This window comes from Macrosteles quadrilineatus, unplaced genomic scaffold, assembly GCF_028750875.1.
Source record: "Macrosteles quadrilineatus isolate MER2022 unplaced genomic scaffold, UCM_ALF_1.0 Scaffold_5__1_contigs__length_97177068, whole genome shotgun sequence".
Taxonomy (NCBI): domain Eukaryota; kingdom Metazoa; phylum Arthropoda; class Insecta; order Hemiptera; family Cicadellidae; genus Macrosteles; species Macrosteles quadrilineatus.
Window position 1 is genome coordinate 64,307,964 of NW_026542598.1, and position 18,117 is coordinate 64,326,080.

Below are 18,117 nucleotides of genomic sequence, written 5' to 3' on the forward strand. Positions count from 1 at the left end.
AAGCATTACAAAATGGTTTGAAAAGATACTGTAAAATTTTATGTTTTGAAAGTAGAAAATGGGAATAACTAATATCAACCCTCTTAACACCCCCTATAAAATCATTTTTTAAAGTCCGATCATGCTGGTTCACCAACCACTTTGAACAAACGTAGGTTAAGCAAATTACATAAACATTGGAAGATCTTTAGTTGAGTAACTACCATTGGTGACACATATAATGTACAAACAAAAAAGGAAATTATTCCCGGGTTATAGATTTATTTATCTTAATTGTGTGATAAAATTTATATATTTGTTCCTAAAAGTCATGATTTCGTTCCGTATCGTATATTCAGACAAATACTATGGATGACAAAATGCCATGCTCACCCACCAGGTTAATGTTTATTGTATTGTTACACATAGAGAACGTACTGATCAACTCATCCATGTCTAGAGCAACTGACGTGGAAACCGTTTGGTACAAGGAGCACTTTGTTCATTTAATGTACAAATCATTTATCTGTAAAACTGCATGTTTTGAAAAAAACAATATTTTTCATGGTTCAGATAATCTTTTTAACGCAAAATGTGACTTCACATACAACAGCCCTTTCACAATGTATACACACACAGAGTTGGACGCTATGACTGGTGATTTATTTTCTTGTTAAACCTCTGTAAAGCCTTTACGTGATTACTTGTTTCACGTAAATACAACTACACTAACAAAGAAAAAACTATTAAAACTATTAAACTATTAAACTTTGAAAAACTATTAACACATATAAAAAAGTGAATATTGAGTTTTTATTTCTAATATAATGTTTATGTCATACGGATTATATTCCAAGAACCCTTTTAAAATTACCCTATTTTCAATACACACGTAACCCTTGATCAGTTACTTGCAACGTATCCACTTTAACATCTAACATACCACTAATTAATTGCCCTTGTATATTAATTGAAGTGCTATGCAGAGGTGGAGGCTATTTACACTTGATTGGCTACATGAGATGAAGTGTTTCTAGAAGCCTATACTGGGTTACAGCTCAAATATTAACGATGCTATAAATTATCGAAGCCTCGTAAACAAATTTTTGTGATTCCCAGTAGCCAAACACCCTATAAATTAAAAAATGCGATTTAAATTAAACGTTTAGCACAGTACCATCTTTTATGTTTTCCAAAGACGCCTTTCCAAAAATGTTTCACACAACACACGGTTAACAGCTGATTTCTGTACCTACTCTTTGTAGTTCATAAAGTTGTTGTTTGCATATTGGAGGCGATAATGTAAGCTGGAGCATAGAAAATTTTCCAATCGTACTTGAAAAAAGTCATAACATATGTTAGTTGAGAGAATCTAAAAAAAGAAACACAATAATGAGACAGTTATTGCACTTTCATAGCTAATATTGGAAAAGTTATCAAAGTTTAACGATTAAAGAAGAAGAAAGTTTTATTAAAGCAAATTATACAGTGTTGTGATTAAATGTATTGGTTGAGTCTTAATGTATTCGTTGATCTGTAAACGTAGGGTGGCGATATGTATCATACAAGACTTACCCAGAAAGATGTTAACAGTAGGCACAAACACATGAACTGTCATGCTCGTATTAACTATTTCTTCTCGACCTAGTGGCGTTATATCATTGCAATATTAAAAAAATGTGTTTCTTGTGAACATCTTTTATGCTATACGGCTTATATCTTGGGTCTTGCAATAAGCTCTACACATTTTGATATTTGATGATTTTTTACAGATTATACACAATATGAAGACCCTTAGTGTGATTATAACCTTGACTGTAATATTCAAGGAGCTGAAGGTTTAAGTTTGACTGTGTCTCGGTTTATCTATTGAGTTGGGTTGTAGTAATCTAATCGTCAGTCAGAAGTAAATTCTAAAATAATATTTTGCATAATTTGAACCAATGGTTTCAAATGTTAAGCCAACTTTATTAACAACCTTTAATACATAATCAGATGTTTTTGTCGTTGATTTGCATATGCTGTAATCAAATACTATACCAAACATATTTTGACAGTTTAATTTCATAATGTCTTACAAAGTGAATTTATTAAATTACTTAGCTCTACAAAAGCTACTTGAAACAATATGATCACGAACTTTACAGATATTTATTAAAATCTCTTAACAATTAAAAAACCTTTTTCGTCTTCCAAATGTATACAAAAAATAATATATTTGGCCTTTTATTTGCCATAATTATTCTCTAAACCTATTAAAATGAAGACCGTTCAACGTGAAATATGTTTTATAGTTACTTATTTTGTAATAAATTACATTAAAAGTTTGTGTAAAAACGACAGTACTGTATTGTGCTGCAGATACTCGAAAGCGGAAGTTTCACAAAAGTAGACATCTTTAAGTTTTGTTGCAGAGGGGAGGTTTTTTTTGTAATTTTCAGTTTAAAATGATAGTGTGGAAACTAGGTTTATTTCTTGTGGTAAAGTAAATTAGTGTTAAAAAGTTTTTATTACTTTATTTTATGCAAAGCCGAATCAGAAAGCTGCAAGGTACGGTATGAAAGATTAAACCACCCACTGTAAGGATCTTAGGAGTCTTAAGTGTTCATAAAAAGTGAAATAAGAATAATACTATACCTAGCATAACATACGTTTAAAAAGCGGCAAAGAGATGCAATATTATATACAATATTACTGCTTAGACAGTTCACAGAGGAAAAAGTATTTTTCATAATAAATTTACTACAGTAGCCAAAGAAGATTCACTGTGTTAAATAAAACTTGACGGCTTCGGTATTGAAAATGTAATGAGGAAAGTTTGCCAATATTATTACTTAGTGGAACAATGTTTAAATTTTCTCTTAAGTTGGAGATAAGATTTATATTGATCTATTCATAACTAAAAAAAAACTTGATTTTGCCCATTAGACCATTTAAATGTGCTCCGGTTATAATCAACCGTCATTTTTATGTATCAGTTTAACCATGTTTGTTTTGTATTGTGTTGACAAACACACTTGCGGCCATATCGTTGCAGTGGGACTAATATCTCATTCAACATATGTGTAAGAGGCGTAAATGTAAATTTTATTTAGTTTTTAGCAAGGCGAGATAAGAAATCATCTTACTTAATCAGTTGGTACTTAGTTCAGCTTCAAAAAAGGGATACCTCTGTTTTTATTCCACAAGCCAAACATCAGAAATTCCCAGATTTCTAATAAAATTAAATGTAAAAATCTTATTTATTGTTTTTACTACATATTTTTTGCTGCTGTTATTTTCCTCAGGCCTGTTAAAATAGCCCAATAGTATTATTCGCATTTTAAAAGGTTTAATAAATCTCTAAAAAGGTACTATGATACCAATTTTCTCAAGCTATCCTAATAGCAAACACCAAAATATAAAGTATTCACATTTTATGTTTTGTAGTTTTTAAGAAAACGAATTGCAGGAGTAAAACGAGATACGTGAGGTAAATTCCAACTTGGAAGATCTAATCATGGTAAGCGTTGAGAACAACGTTACTGGCACGTACACTTGAGTTCTGATTCACTAAAAGGGTAGCCATTTTGATCATACAACCTCAACTGTTAATATAAGCTAGGATATATATAACATCAAAAGTTTTCTTCACTAAATGTGGTGTACGGGTTTCTTATATTTAAAAATATATAATAAAAAAGGGCTCTTTGTTGTATTTTTTTTCTTTTTGGAAACCGAACATAGTGTTGCATACGTAATGATTAAATAAATGTCTCATACATGTATAATAAGCTTTTCATAATAGCCTGATATATTGTGGATTTTTTTCCAAACGCATTTTAAATAATTGTGTATGATAAATAATTTAGATTTTGTAGTTTGATGCGTTTGATTACCGTTAAATTCTTACAGTGTTTCCTTATCATTCTTGTCTTTGGATATTAAAAAAATTGTTATTAACTTATGTAGTACACACACATATGCAATCTTTTACGTTTCCTGAAACATAAGAAGTAATTTTATATTTATCAAATTAAGCATTTAACTGACGCAAACTATGGAAGAGGTACATTAAATCTTACATTACATTACAATACATGAACATTACATGAACATTACATCCAAGGTTGGAAACGGCCATTTTATTTTACACTACTTTGTAAACGTCTATCTTAACACGTTCATACACTAAATGATTTTTATAATTCTGTATAACCAAATTAACTGTATTATTGATATTTCTTGTTTTACAAATAAAAACGTTCATTATTTCCTATAGTTATATTACAGGATATCCAATTGTCATGTTTATTTAATTGTCACACGTTGATTTCAATAATAAAAAAAAACTTGTTCTCAGATACAATTTGAGAATATAACCTTGACTTTAGGTTTTTTTTTATTTTATAGCTTGGACAAAATCACCGATCCTGTAGTGAAAGGTAAACCAACCCAGAGTCGTAATTTACCTCTGATGTTGATAACGCACAACCCTACTCATTCTGACCCTACTTTCTAAAATATTCCACACACCTTTTGGTACGAATTGCATTCTGGCATGAAATATTATGTTTTCTATTTTATATTTTGTCACGAAATAATAGGTTTTAATTAATTGAATATTTGTCAGCTATAATTGTCGCATAAGTCCTAAAGCTCTTGTATGAGTCTTCATGATCATGTATTTAATAATTAATAATTTTAAAATGAATGATTTTTTTTAGATTTCACACGGATCCTGGATTTTCTTAATATTAGCTTAATCAGTATTTTATACCATTATTGCATGTAAGAAATTTTACCGTCATGTACGTAAAATGTTAAAATAACGTTATAATACATGTTGTTTCATATCATTATGGTGTAATATGGTAAATATGGTGGTGGTAGTTTGTAAAACACCGATAAACGTTAATAATAAATAATTATTAATTGCAGTCCATATAATATCCTAGCGTATGAATTTATCAATGATTCGAATGTCAGAATTGTAAGTTATTGAAAATATAACGTGAAGATTTAAATAAATGTTTAATCATCTTGGATGAAATTTACCTAGTCATTATATAAATACGACCAAATAACACATGTTTACTCCATTACGAACATATATAAAATTGAGCCTTGAGAACAACGGTAATATGATTAATATTACTAATTGAATTACTAATTAATAGTAGTATAGTAAAAATTAAATGCCAAAGAAATTATATTATGAAGCAGTACTTGTTATTTACCAATAAATTCGCACTTACAATGTTTAAACTGCACTATTTGCCAAACAAACATATAACCAAATACACAAAGTGCAGATACACCCAAACTAAATTACGAAACAGGCGCAGACTCTGACCCAAATGTTTACTTAATTTTGTGTGACAGTGACGAATGTTTTCTAACCATTGTTAGTCGAGTGGAGTTTAATCATAAAGATAAAACAGAAACTATAACCAGAACCCTATTTTAATAGAAAACTCCTATGGGTAGTAAATAACTATATATTCGGAAATTATTAATTCGTTAATTTCGTAAAGTATTCATATAAATAAATAAAAATAGCTCAATTCTATGCTACTAAAACTTTTATAATAAAAAAATATTGCAATTACTGACAAAGCATAAAACCATAACGTACATAAAACATTACATTCTTATATCTTGAATTATGAATAGTGTCAAATGTGTTTTTATACAAAATTTAATTATTACTGTACAAATAGAATTAATTTAAGAGGATCTTATTTGTGACTGTGTAAGTATATTTTAAAACATATAAGAACAAATTTACAGATTTGAAAAGTTAAAGGAGACCAATCTTTATAGCTTGATTCAACAGAAATAATACAAGTTGTGTTAATTTAGTATATCCTTTTAGCTAGTCAAGTTCTTTAAACTGGACAAAGAATCTTAATACAAAATACTATAGAAGATCAGCTATAATAGAAATATCATAAATATATTTTCGAACAGTCCCACCAATTTCTAGCATCGAGGAAATAAAAAACTTGTTCAACTAAGTCCAAAGAAATTGGAAAACTTTACGGAAGTGTCAATACTGAGGTGATGGCACTTTATTTTATTGCAGTAAATACATTCCTTTTTCTTTTGTAGCAAATGATAGACTTTAAATCATTCATACATATAACAAACTTTATATTATTATTCTATTACTGCATGAATATTATTTATCATCAATCGTTTATGGGAAAGGTTAAAATGTCTGAAGCTAACTATTTACTCAATAAAGTAAAGCGATATTAGTTATTTATTTTAATTAATCAACTAAACGGCTAATATCATCAACACACTAATTTAACCGTTTCAGGAAATATAATGTCTTTTCTTTAGGATATAGTTATATTATTTATATATCTCCGGCCCTTACAGTAAAGGCGTAAAAGATGCAATTTTGAGGAGGGGAGACTTTTTGTCTTGGAGAGTCTGCATTAGGCACACCACCAACCATGAGGCACTATGAAGAAAAACAGTTTAACCGAAGTGAATAATGAATTTATAAATGGTTTGGTGGCTTGTATTATTATTGGTTACTTTAATGTTACTATTATCCTTGAAAATTGGCGTAATTCTTATTCGACCCAAACAAAATAGAAGTAAACTGACTATACTCCTGGCTGCACATTAACTCTGCTAAAGCTATACGAGTCAAAAATATATATTGCAACCGACCATAACAATCGTTATTAGTTTTTAGGAAGAGTAATCTCTATCCCTTAGTTTTATTTTGTAATAAGGTAATATCTATAAAATTTTTTGGTTTTTAATGTTTGTGTGTTTTCACCAAAATTAATTAATCTGATTACTGCTCAATACTACTGCAATCTTTAATTATTAATTAAAAAAACTCGAGTTCCAAAAAAACAGACTGTTTATTAACTGTTGTTTTATATGTCTGGGGAAATGTATGCATGTTATAAATTGTACGTTAAAGGAAATTTTGATTCATTTATAATATTAATTTTTTATTGGTCACAGGTCTCAAGTAAAAAAGATAAAACATCAGACATATCACCCAGGCTAACCAAATCAATTACAATAACGATTTTTAATTAAACTCACATTACTCATTATTTAGTGGGTTGACTTAACTGAGTTTCGAATGATTGTTTGCTCTTGGTGTCGAATACTTCTATGTGTATAATACTTCTATCTATATAATATTTTATTAGCATTGCATTTTTAATAGCTTAGTAGTAACCTTTATTGTCTCCGGAGGAAATAAAGTTTTAAGGAAATATTCAAAGAAGATCATTCGATTCCCTAGTCCTTTGTTAAAACTGTTTGAGCCTGCTGGTGTATCCCATAGATTTACTTACGTTAAACCTTAATTGTTAAAATGAATTTCTGATATCCATTCCATTTGAAATATAATAAAATGTATTCACTTTTAAAGTCTTGAAGTTGCCGTTATACGTTTTTACTGTACTGCTCCCATAATCTATGAAAATCAATGCATATAAGCATTTTCTCTCTAAGTCCGGCAGTATTCTGCTATTTGTCAGCATATGATAAGGCAGAGATTTGCCTATGCAGTGGACATAACCAACTGTCAGTAAAAAAATGTCACGAATGTACCTTGTTTTAAAGTGTATTTATGATAATAATTAATGAAACAGGGAAATAATTTAGAAGGAGATATGTAGGCTATTTTCAAAAAAAGTTATTACAACTACACCTTAGCTTTCAAAAAATTCAAACTTTGTAAAGTAATCAAAACAATTTCCACAATACTTTTCTACTATCCGTGATCAATCACATATCGCATAACTACTTTAACTTCTAGAAAAACACTAATTACTCTAGTATAATTAACTGCAGCTCAATGTAAAGGCTATTCATACATGATTAGTTGCTCAAGCCCAAATGTGCCTAGTAGCCTTCATACATGTATAGCCTACAGAATGATGATTGTCTAAAGAAAAGCAAAAGCTGTAATAAAGGTTAGCAGATTCTAGAATTGCTTTATAGCACTTTGAAGCTAAGATAATAAATTCATTTTTTATTTTTATATTCTTAAAATAATATCAGTGGTGATTTTAAAGTATTCTGCCATTCCAAAGTAATATTCATAATTAATTTTAACAAATAACCTAAGAAAATGATCTTTTTGTTTTCTTTCTGATTAGCTTAAATTGGACTCCGAATCACTGGGCTAAGTAATTTTTACAACGAAACATCTGGTAATTAACGGGCCTCTACGGCAGAAATTATGCTCAAAACACAATACCAGACGTGCCCTTTACTATTGTAGTGTGTGTTGGACCATTATAAACTTATTTAAAATGTATCTTTACTATCCACGTGATATACAATTAATATCGTGAAATGTTTTTCCCTGTCAAGTCAATAGAGAAAAAACAACAATCCGGGTGACTGAGAATTTTGTGAATTTTCTCAATGGTTTACAGCTTACGCAATAAAAAAATAAATGCTTATTGACGATACGCCGTTTGTTTGAGTATCAACAGTGAAGTTGATGTCTTACTGCAGTCACCGTAATTTGTATTGAAAGTTAATAAGTAACAGGTAACCGAAATATATATTTATCAGAGTAAAACAGGAAACTAATTACAAAAACACTAGAAATCCTACTGTTTTGATATGTCACGTGCATAATGGCTACAATTTAGGAATGTATTGATAACATCTCTCGAAGAAGGCTAGAAGACGATGCACTCAGGTATATTTAGACGGAATGTGTTTTAAATTGAGTTTTAGTGAAAATGGTGCTTCGATTACAAGCCGCAAATATGATTTACATCTCGCATTTGCTTAAACTAAGCACAGAGAAGGATTTCACAGAACAACCTGAAAAAGTATTGGGATTGTATAAACATGTTATGACAGTTTCAAGTTTGCATTAATGCAATGCAGACGCTGCTAGAGAATCGTAGGATTTTACTACAGTACCTTCTTACCATAGTTATTCTGAGCATTTTGTTTCTCAATCACTGCATCGATGCTTCCTGAACGTATGTTTTTCGAAGTAATATTCTTGTTCCACTTTTGAATGGCAAAGTTAAGAAATACGTAATAATATACTAGATCAAAGGCTAAGCTCCATAGACCCTGTGTTGTGGTCTTAAAGTAAAAATTGCATAATAATCTCACTTCTGTGACAAGGTTAGAGGATGACAACGGTAAATAGAACTTTGTTTTCAGGCGTCTGCTGCAATATATAACTATCTATCCTTGGTAATACTATAAGAAATAATTTTAACGAAAAAACCCTTATAAAATCGTAAAGCACCCAGAGTTATTATTATTATAATTAAAATAGCTTAAGTATAGTGACAAGGTATATCCGTATTATAACAATGTTGAATTGTTTTATAAGTGTTACTGCTCTGTAGTGCAAGTAAGAATGTTTGCTGAATACTGTACTATACACAGCTTATTTTTCTGTATTAGGATCAAATACGTTTATTTTTAATATAGGCCTATTCCATTTAAATGAGTTGATTATAGCTGTTGTAATGTTCAAACTATCAAATTTAAAATCCTGAACCGAGAATAAATCGCTCGCAGTAAGCTTTGGAACATGTGGTACATGTTTAAATGTTTGCTTGAAATAATAAACTAATATAATTTAGGTTATAATAGGCAAGTCTAATATCCTTGAGAAATATATGTTTTCATTTTCAGCCAAGGTTATTATTATTATTTATAATTTTATTGCAGTTTTGCAAAAAGTTAGTTCAGAATTGACAGTTTTACTTCGCGACAAGCACTCAGAAAGGAAGTTCCATTAAGATTTGTCATTCTATGCCCTGTTACAAAGCCGTGGTTATTATGGCATTTTATTTACGCTAAGACCCTAGCATTTCCATAGTTACAGTATTCTGGATGAATTTTCAATATAATGTACTATTTTAATTTCTTTTTAGTTTGCATATAATACAAAATATAAAAAACTCCCCACATTTGTATGGAAAAAATCAATTACTGAAAAATAACAGTACAATTTAGGAATAAAGCTGACTATGTTAGGAATGGATGTTAGGAATGGGTTTCTATTAGCCTAATATTACGACGCTCCAGCAATCGATGCAATGCAATATTATATTACATTCTTGGTCACAACGTAACTTTTGTCATAAGCTCCAACTACTTTAAAGTGTCTCTATTTAGTATTTGAGAATGTAAAAACCTTTTTATATTATTTAAACACTCTCCCAAAATTTGTTTGGGAAGTTCGTTTTCCTTTGTTTTAGCAAATAGACAGTGCGAATTACAATCTCACTTGTAATGAAAAACTACTTTGGCTATTGAACTCAATTTACATTCCCTAAAAATGACTATAATGCATTGTTTTTTTTCTTATTCCTTATTTATATCTCATATCTTTTTTATATCTTATTTTGCTCTCCATGAGGCTGAAAACCTCACCATCGTCTAGAAAGTACGCCTTTTATTTGTAAATATTATATAAAAGGTGTATAATAATGAAGCTAAGACTGTAACTTGATGTTTACTAATTAAACTACACGAATAACCATGGAATCAGGATTACAATAAAGTATTTTTTGTTATTCAAATAAGTTAACTGTCAGAACTCATTGGTGTAGTTTAATGTTTATAACATTAGTTTCGTTTTAAATAGTTTCATATTGCTTATATAAAATAACCAACGCGTACAGCGTACAATAAGAAAAAAAATCTTTACTTTTTGTACCAAAAATAGGTTAATTCACCCGTCCACATAGACTACAGATCTGTGCCGGGAATGTATCCAGCAAAGCAAGCAATTTTTATTACTGGAAAGAGAAAATAACTTTATAGGTTTCTACTGTAATTTTTAAATTGCAATATCTCGTCACAACCAACATAATAATGCATGGATGTGAGACTTTTGACGATGGAAACAAACACAGCTGCTTCCTTAAGTTTTTCATAAAAGTATTTTTAATAAATTATTTTTAAAACCTTTAAAACTCTAAAAAAGAAATTAAAGAGGAGCTGAGTGTGTTAAGCTTCAAATTTGTCTCGTTAAAATAATTGTGCTAGTAAAAGCAACACACTAGACAACAATCAGTGTAATGAGGTGATGTTGCTGAACAAACACATGACTCAGGCTGTCTGAATCTGATGAACATACGAGTTTAGAGTATATTTAATCCACAATAGCTTTTCTCATTCTTCCTGTAGAATATTTAATTAAATTTAAATGACGAACTTCTAAACTTTCAACTTCAATTTAAGTGATTCTGTGTTTATACAAACGTTAAGTAATAAGTTACAGTGGATAAAATAACACCCATTAAACTTTTAATGGCCAAACCATGATTAAAAATCCACCCTAAGAAGAAAGATGAAGTAATGAAGATATTTATTCTTAGCTTCAAAATTCTAGATAGAAGACGGATTGATTAATGTGTTTCAGTAACTCGGCAAAGAAAAGTTAATGGAGTTTACTTTGGCAAGCAATGATGATGCGGTAAGGAACATCAACAGTGTAAAGTCATTTTGTGCAAATAATGACGATATGAAATGCTGTCATATGATATAATAGCATAATTTAATATTAGGCTTACTTATTAAAAGGTTAAATTTACGTTAACTTTGAACTTATGTAAACAATTTAAAGACATTTTGTTGTAGTGTAACATAACTAGCTTTGGTCTTTTTCGAGTTAATGTAACCTATGTTAAGCATTTAATGCATTTAATGATCTAAGGTTTAGTTCAGATGATATGGCGTTGCCTAATAAAATTCGTCTGTAGGCAAGTAAAAACCACTGTTTAGTATAAATATATTGAGCTAGCTTTAAATTTCCAAAAAGACTTTAACTGAAAAAAAAAAAATTAATTATAAGTAAAAATAAACTGAAATCGTTTTTCTTAAATAAACAAAATGACTTTATTCGTATTTAATTCAGTCAAAGATATTTATACGCTATTTGCTGCAAGAATATTCAGTTACTAGAAGTAACAACTTTGGCTTCTAATCTTGCACTGAACAGTCCTGAAAAATAGTTAAAGAGCATAAGTAAAGCTTGAGGCTATCCACAAATACACTAATGCATGCTCAAATTTTCCTACATGTTTTCAGTGTTGAACAGGCCAACTGAACTGCTAACATGAAACGTCTCCTAAAAGCCAACCAGTTTCCAAGAAAGGATAACTAAGTTTAATTCTTGAAGATACTATTTTTAGTAAGCAGTTATGCAGGAGAATATTCCTCAGAAGGACTATTGTATGAAGGTTGTAAAATCTTATGATTCTCTTTAGACCTTTGCATTACAATAATGTCTTTAAAGTATTCATATTTTCTAACTTCTTAATTCTTAGTTCATTTCATACATTGGTTTATTTATCAACAAACTCCAATAAATGCCCTTTAAGAGTATTTAACAAGTTAAGTCCATAATCGTATTGAGTGGGATATTTACAAACAAAATATACAGTGTAAGCCTAATTTTCAATTTGTGTAAAATAACTCCTTATCACTATGAACATCATTTAGTAATAACTTCGATTGACGTATGTTCTTTATCGTCGGAAATCTGCTTTATTATAACATTACGTTTTTCTTATCTGTTTGTCTTTATGTCATGTTAGAAATCTTTATTTTGTACCTTAAAAACAGTAATTTGTTCTTTAAATAACATTTGATTATTGAATTAAATTTAACACGAGATCTTTAACACTATGGTCTTTGATTTTGAAAAGTGTATACTTTTATGACGACACTCTATTTTATCATTTTAGAAGACAAACACCATTAAATTGTGTGTGGTTCAAATGTGGTGACAATGTTGCTTAACAAATATATAATTTTTACAGTTTTAAGTGTATCGATACTGCAAATCATAGGTTACATAAGCTACTGTTAAATACTTAAAACCTTAAGACTAATCATAATTATAACCTTATATAAATATTAATTTAATAATTTTTCGTTGGATGAGATCAAGGAGATACCTAATAATTTATTTCATTAATCATTTCTTGTTTATGTCAACACATATTTGATATTATATAAAAACCATTGACAGTCTATAAACTGTTTTAGGTCCGTGTTGATATTTTTAGTTGTTTAACAGATAAAATTTACATTGCGATTCTTTTCATATAGTAATTTTATTTTTGGTTTCAAACTTGTTGTTCTGACATAGTGCTGAATAATATTAACCACATCATGTAGAGAAAAATACACTTAATTTGTCAAAAATGTATGTCTACCCATACTTTTTTCAATATACAATTATAACTAATATTTAGTATTTACTTAATATTTAGCCCTGAATATTACTCTTGTACATACTCAAATCCGTTATACCCATAAACACAAAAGGCAATGTTTAGGTTGAGCCTATGCAAATGGTTTGCTCAATGTTCTGAATACCTCCTTGTAAAGGACCATGTTAAATGACGTGGTCACTCTGAATGGTCAGTAGAGAGTAGAATGGTCAACAGGTTTACATTAGAATTTAACTGTCCAGAACTTGAGATAGGAATAGTATCCTAGTCGTTTGGAAACGTTATTAACATTTGTAGGCTGTGACGGTATTTTTAGAAGAAACTAATTACTGTTTTTATTTATTATAATACTTTTAGGAAAAAGTATTATTAAGGTCTAAAACTTACTAAATTTTTGTCTTTTAAGCTAATGCCATTTTTTATGCTTTTCAGCACCAGTTAAAACGCTTAGAAGATAAAAAGGTTTACGATAATAGTAACAAGAATATAATTACAAAATATTCCTAACGGTACTCTATCTGGATTTCACTCCAACTAACACACGAAGATATTTATCAAGATACCAATGGGAGGTTTTGCAAGTTAGCAACAGATAACATAGAATATTATTAAGTAAACGAGAAACTTTTCCCATGACAATACCTGTTTGATATGTCAAAGTGTAGTGCGAAAAAGTAAAAAGATGTGACTAAACCTTACAAGATTTGTAAAGCTCTATGTAAATGAGTTGTCACAGTGATTCACCATTGCCATATATGGACAGTAGAACAGATAAAATCAGTAAACAGTATATAACCAAGATCATTGTGGCACCTTCAATGAAATCTACACACTGAGCAAAGTCTAGTATTTAAAATAGTAAGGCGTCATATTAAACCGTTTACCAAACCAAAGTTTTGAACTTAAGTACAATGGAGTCAATTCACTGAAATAGCCTAGCCTTGATGTTATCAGGATCAATATCTCTACGGCGGGTTGCATTCACGGCGTGAGAATCAAAGAGATATAGCTGTTCTCGGTGATGCAAAAATGTAACAGTCAGCAACTGCCCTGTGAATAGAAATCCACCGTCGAGGGAATCACCGGACATGTACTTTCTAAGGTAGGGGATAGTAGCCTAATTCAACGGCCTCATCCAAGCCGTCAACGCAGGTCGGGTACAACCCGTTACAGACAAACGTAATTCCGTAAACGGAAACGTGTGTGCCTGCAATAAAGAAATGCCTGGCAAGTTCCTCGGGGTACAGGTACCTGTTAACAACGTTATGCTCACGGCGAGATACTCTATACAAGTGATCGCCGGCCATCAGTATTTAAATGATAGCATGCGTACTGAAACCCCCGTGGAACATTTGCCAAGCCAGAGCGCAGGCCGCATTGGCCATACACTGAGCGTTGTTATTTTCATTGAATAATGGATCTCCTTGGTGAAAAGATCTAACAGCAACGCAAGAGAAATTCATACTAAAAATGCAACACACAAAGAAGACCAAAATGTTTAGGTTCAGCATGGGTAACCAAATTATGTGGAAGAAATAAGTATGAGAACCAAATAACAGATCGACGAGATACGATATGTTTAAATATTTAGAAAATCCGCCATTTTTTAATTTTTTTTAGGAAGTCAACACTCTTACCATCTAAGTTAAGACTCTTATTTTTAAAATTTTTTAGTTATTACAGTTTAAAAAAACTTGTTTTGATGTTTTATATTTCCACCTTTTTGGATTTTTGGGTAGTTCTCAAAATTGTTCCGACAATTGAAGGCCACTATCTACGTCCTTGCCAAATTAAGAGTCTCTATCACGTTTCTTAATGGTTGAGAAACAAACACCGAAGCCAGCATTTTTCAAGCTTATTCCCCATAAGAAAAAAACTGGAAACTGTTATAGCCTCATAACAGTGGTAAAACCATTCAAATTTTGACTTAAAACTTAAATTCTAGGGGTTAATGTGTTAGTTAACGAAAAAAAAAACATGTTTGAGTAAAATTTAAGGTTAACTAAGGAGAGTACAAAGCATTAATAATTTTAGAAAAAAAATTCTTATGGAATAGTAGCAAAAACCATTAAAAATCTGAAAAAAGATTTCAAATTTTTGAAAGTATGGTGTTTTAGGGGTTAAGGGGTATGGTTCTCGCAAATCGCCTTTTAAAGGTTTTGTAAAAAATTAAATCTTGACCGTGAAAAGTGTATAAAATCTTTGCTAGCTCTTACCGTTTTTCAGTTATAGCCTATCTGGCTAAACGTGTATTGTCGTCTTTAGATACGGAAAGTAAGTAATAAAAGAAACGTCTAAATAAAAAAAAAGACACTTAAAACATATATTTACGCTTATACTGTTACTCACAAGACGTTAAATATACAAAAAAGTTGGTATGTGGTGATCGATTTCGATTGGACACTCCAATCATCATCAGACCCAATAGACCCAATGATGTAATTCGTCTCTTAATAAGGACCTATTATAAGGACAAACATACAATGTATCCTATATATACATTGCTATATAGATTAGTTGCTATATAGATTAGAATATAGATAGATATCATGCTCCTGAAACAGATGATTTACTCGTATTATTTCATTGTGACTCTTGGTTGGAATATTGATTGACTGTTAACAACTGTGGTTGGATAAGGTTATTCCTTTATTTTACCAATATGATGTTTTTATTTTTACATTACGGCTTGGAAACAATTGTTAATACAATTCGTGACACAATTGAATGTTGTTATTGAGAACTGTTTAAGTCCGTAGTATTGTCCTGCACCAGTCGCTGGAGCATCGTAGGATTTTACAGCCTTAATACAATAGTCCTCCCGAGCAATTTTCACTTCTATTTACTGCTGCTAAACTGCTTGGTAAACATTTTCTTGCTTGGTGTTATACTATGTTTTCTTATTCTTTTACTGGAATTTCTTTCGAAAAAATCCCCCAATGGTTTGTTAATTGTTTCTGATGAAAAAAATCCGATTCAACATCGACTCTGTATCGGGAAATAATACACAATTTTCCATAATTTTCTTTGCCCAAAAGGTAATAATCAACCCTGTTGTCTCAACATAAATTCTTCTTAACTATGCTAAAGATCTTGAAGATTACCAATTTTAAAGAAACATCCAATTCCAAGCATCTTCAGCAGTATAACATTGAATTTTTATTTAATGCTCTTTTTTATATATGTTGATTTTATGTTCTTTTAGGAATATTCGAGGGCATTTTCCATAAGGATAATTCAAGTAACCAACAATATTTTGAAGGCGCGAAGTTTTGACATCTAAAATCTGTTCTCCTCAGGTAAAAAAGTATCAAACACAGGCAAAGTACAAAAACCCAGGCAAATCTGAGACTCTTTAGTAGTCTGACGAAACCACATACGATCTTGAATTTATTTAACAGTTATAAAAAACAAATTACAGAACGCATTGAACACGTCTGTCGGGGTAGAACAGTAGCTCAAATCCACAGAAAGAAGAAGAGTGGTGTCTACTCTTTTAATCTATTGCGATACTGTGGTCGAGGTCACAAGGTCACCTGTTCTTCCAGCAACTGTCAGAGCGATGGTGACGGATGTGTCACTGTTCTGACTATCTATGAACTGTGTTTTATAATTTGATGTAAGATTTTTTTCACCTAAATATATTAAACATATTAATTAAAGTTAAAAAAAGTAAAAATATAGTCTATGTGTGGTTTTATTTGTGAAACAGCTTGGTCAGGGGTTGTGTACTAACTCGTTATTTTTAGAAACTGCCTCACCTGCAGACGGAATCAACATTCAAGAAATATTAAAATAGCTTTTACGTTCTAATGATCCTGATATATATTTTCGACATAATTCCCTAAATAACATAACATTTTTCCAAAATCTTAACCTGTAATTTGAACTTGACATGTTATAGGCTATTATATAAACAAATTTATTTTGGAAATTGTCAGCCAATTTATTGCAGTGGTGCACTTGAGGGTCAAAAATGTACCTCAGCATGTTCTTCTGTTTTGCTATTGCATTTCAGGAAAGATAAGGTCAGGAATATTTGTGTTGCGCAGCCTGAAACACACAACAAACTACAAAGTCTTGATTTCAGCATATTATGGCCTCATCTACCCCCACTTAGCGTATGCTGTACCAATTTGGGGTCATGAGAGTAGAAACAACAAATTTCTATTCAAACTCCAAAAATGGGCAGTGCGAACTATTTTTTCACTGCCCAAGCGCCAATCTTGCAGATATTACTTCAAGAAATATAACATTTTAACTTTCCCCAGTTTATATATCCTGCAAACATTAACTTTTGTCAAACGAAATTTTACCTTATTTTTAGTCTCAGATAAATCTTCAGCCTGTCCATATCCCTTGCGAAATTCACATGATTTACCTATTCCGAAATATAAAACCTCCTTCTTCAGAAAGCATACACTCTATAACGGTATTAAACTAGGTACACAATAACCTATCCCAGTCCCTGAAGTTGGAATCAAACCATTCAAAGTTTAAAAAACGTTTGAAAGATTTTCTCATTAGCTTCTCATGTTACAGCGTCAAGGAGTTTTTTTTTACCTGTAATAGAGAATGATAAGCTCAATTTGTTTTTGTAAATAGATGGTAAGCTTATTTGTAAATATTATTTGTAAGTGTAGCCTTGAGTTGTACCCTTTTTTTTTACTTAGCTAATGCAAAAACATTTTTGTTAATTTTTAGCTGAATAAACGAATTTGAATTTGATTTTGAAATTTGAATTTGAAATTTGCATCTCTTAAATTAACCGTTATATTAATAAAATAAAAATAAGGTTGTAGCTTCATGCTCCGTACAATTGAATTCGCATGATTCCTTATTAATTTATTTCAACGGCAAGTGCCATTTTACAAAATAATACATGAGAAATTACATACACGCAACAAGATACAGAAGAAAACAAGATTATTAATAG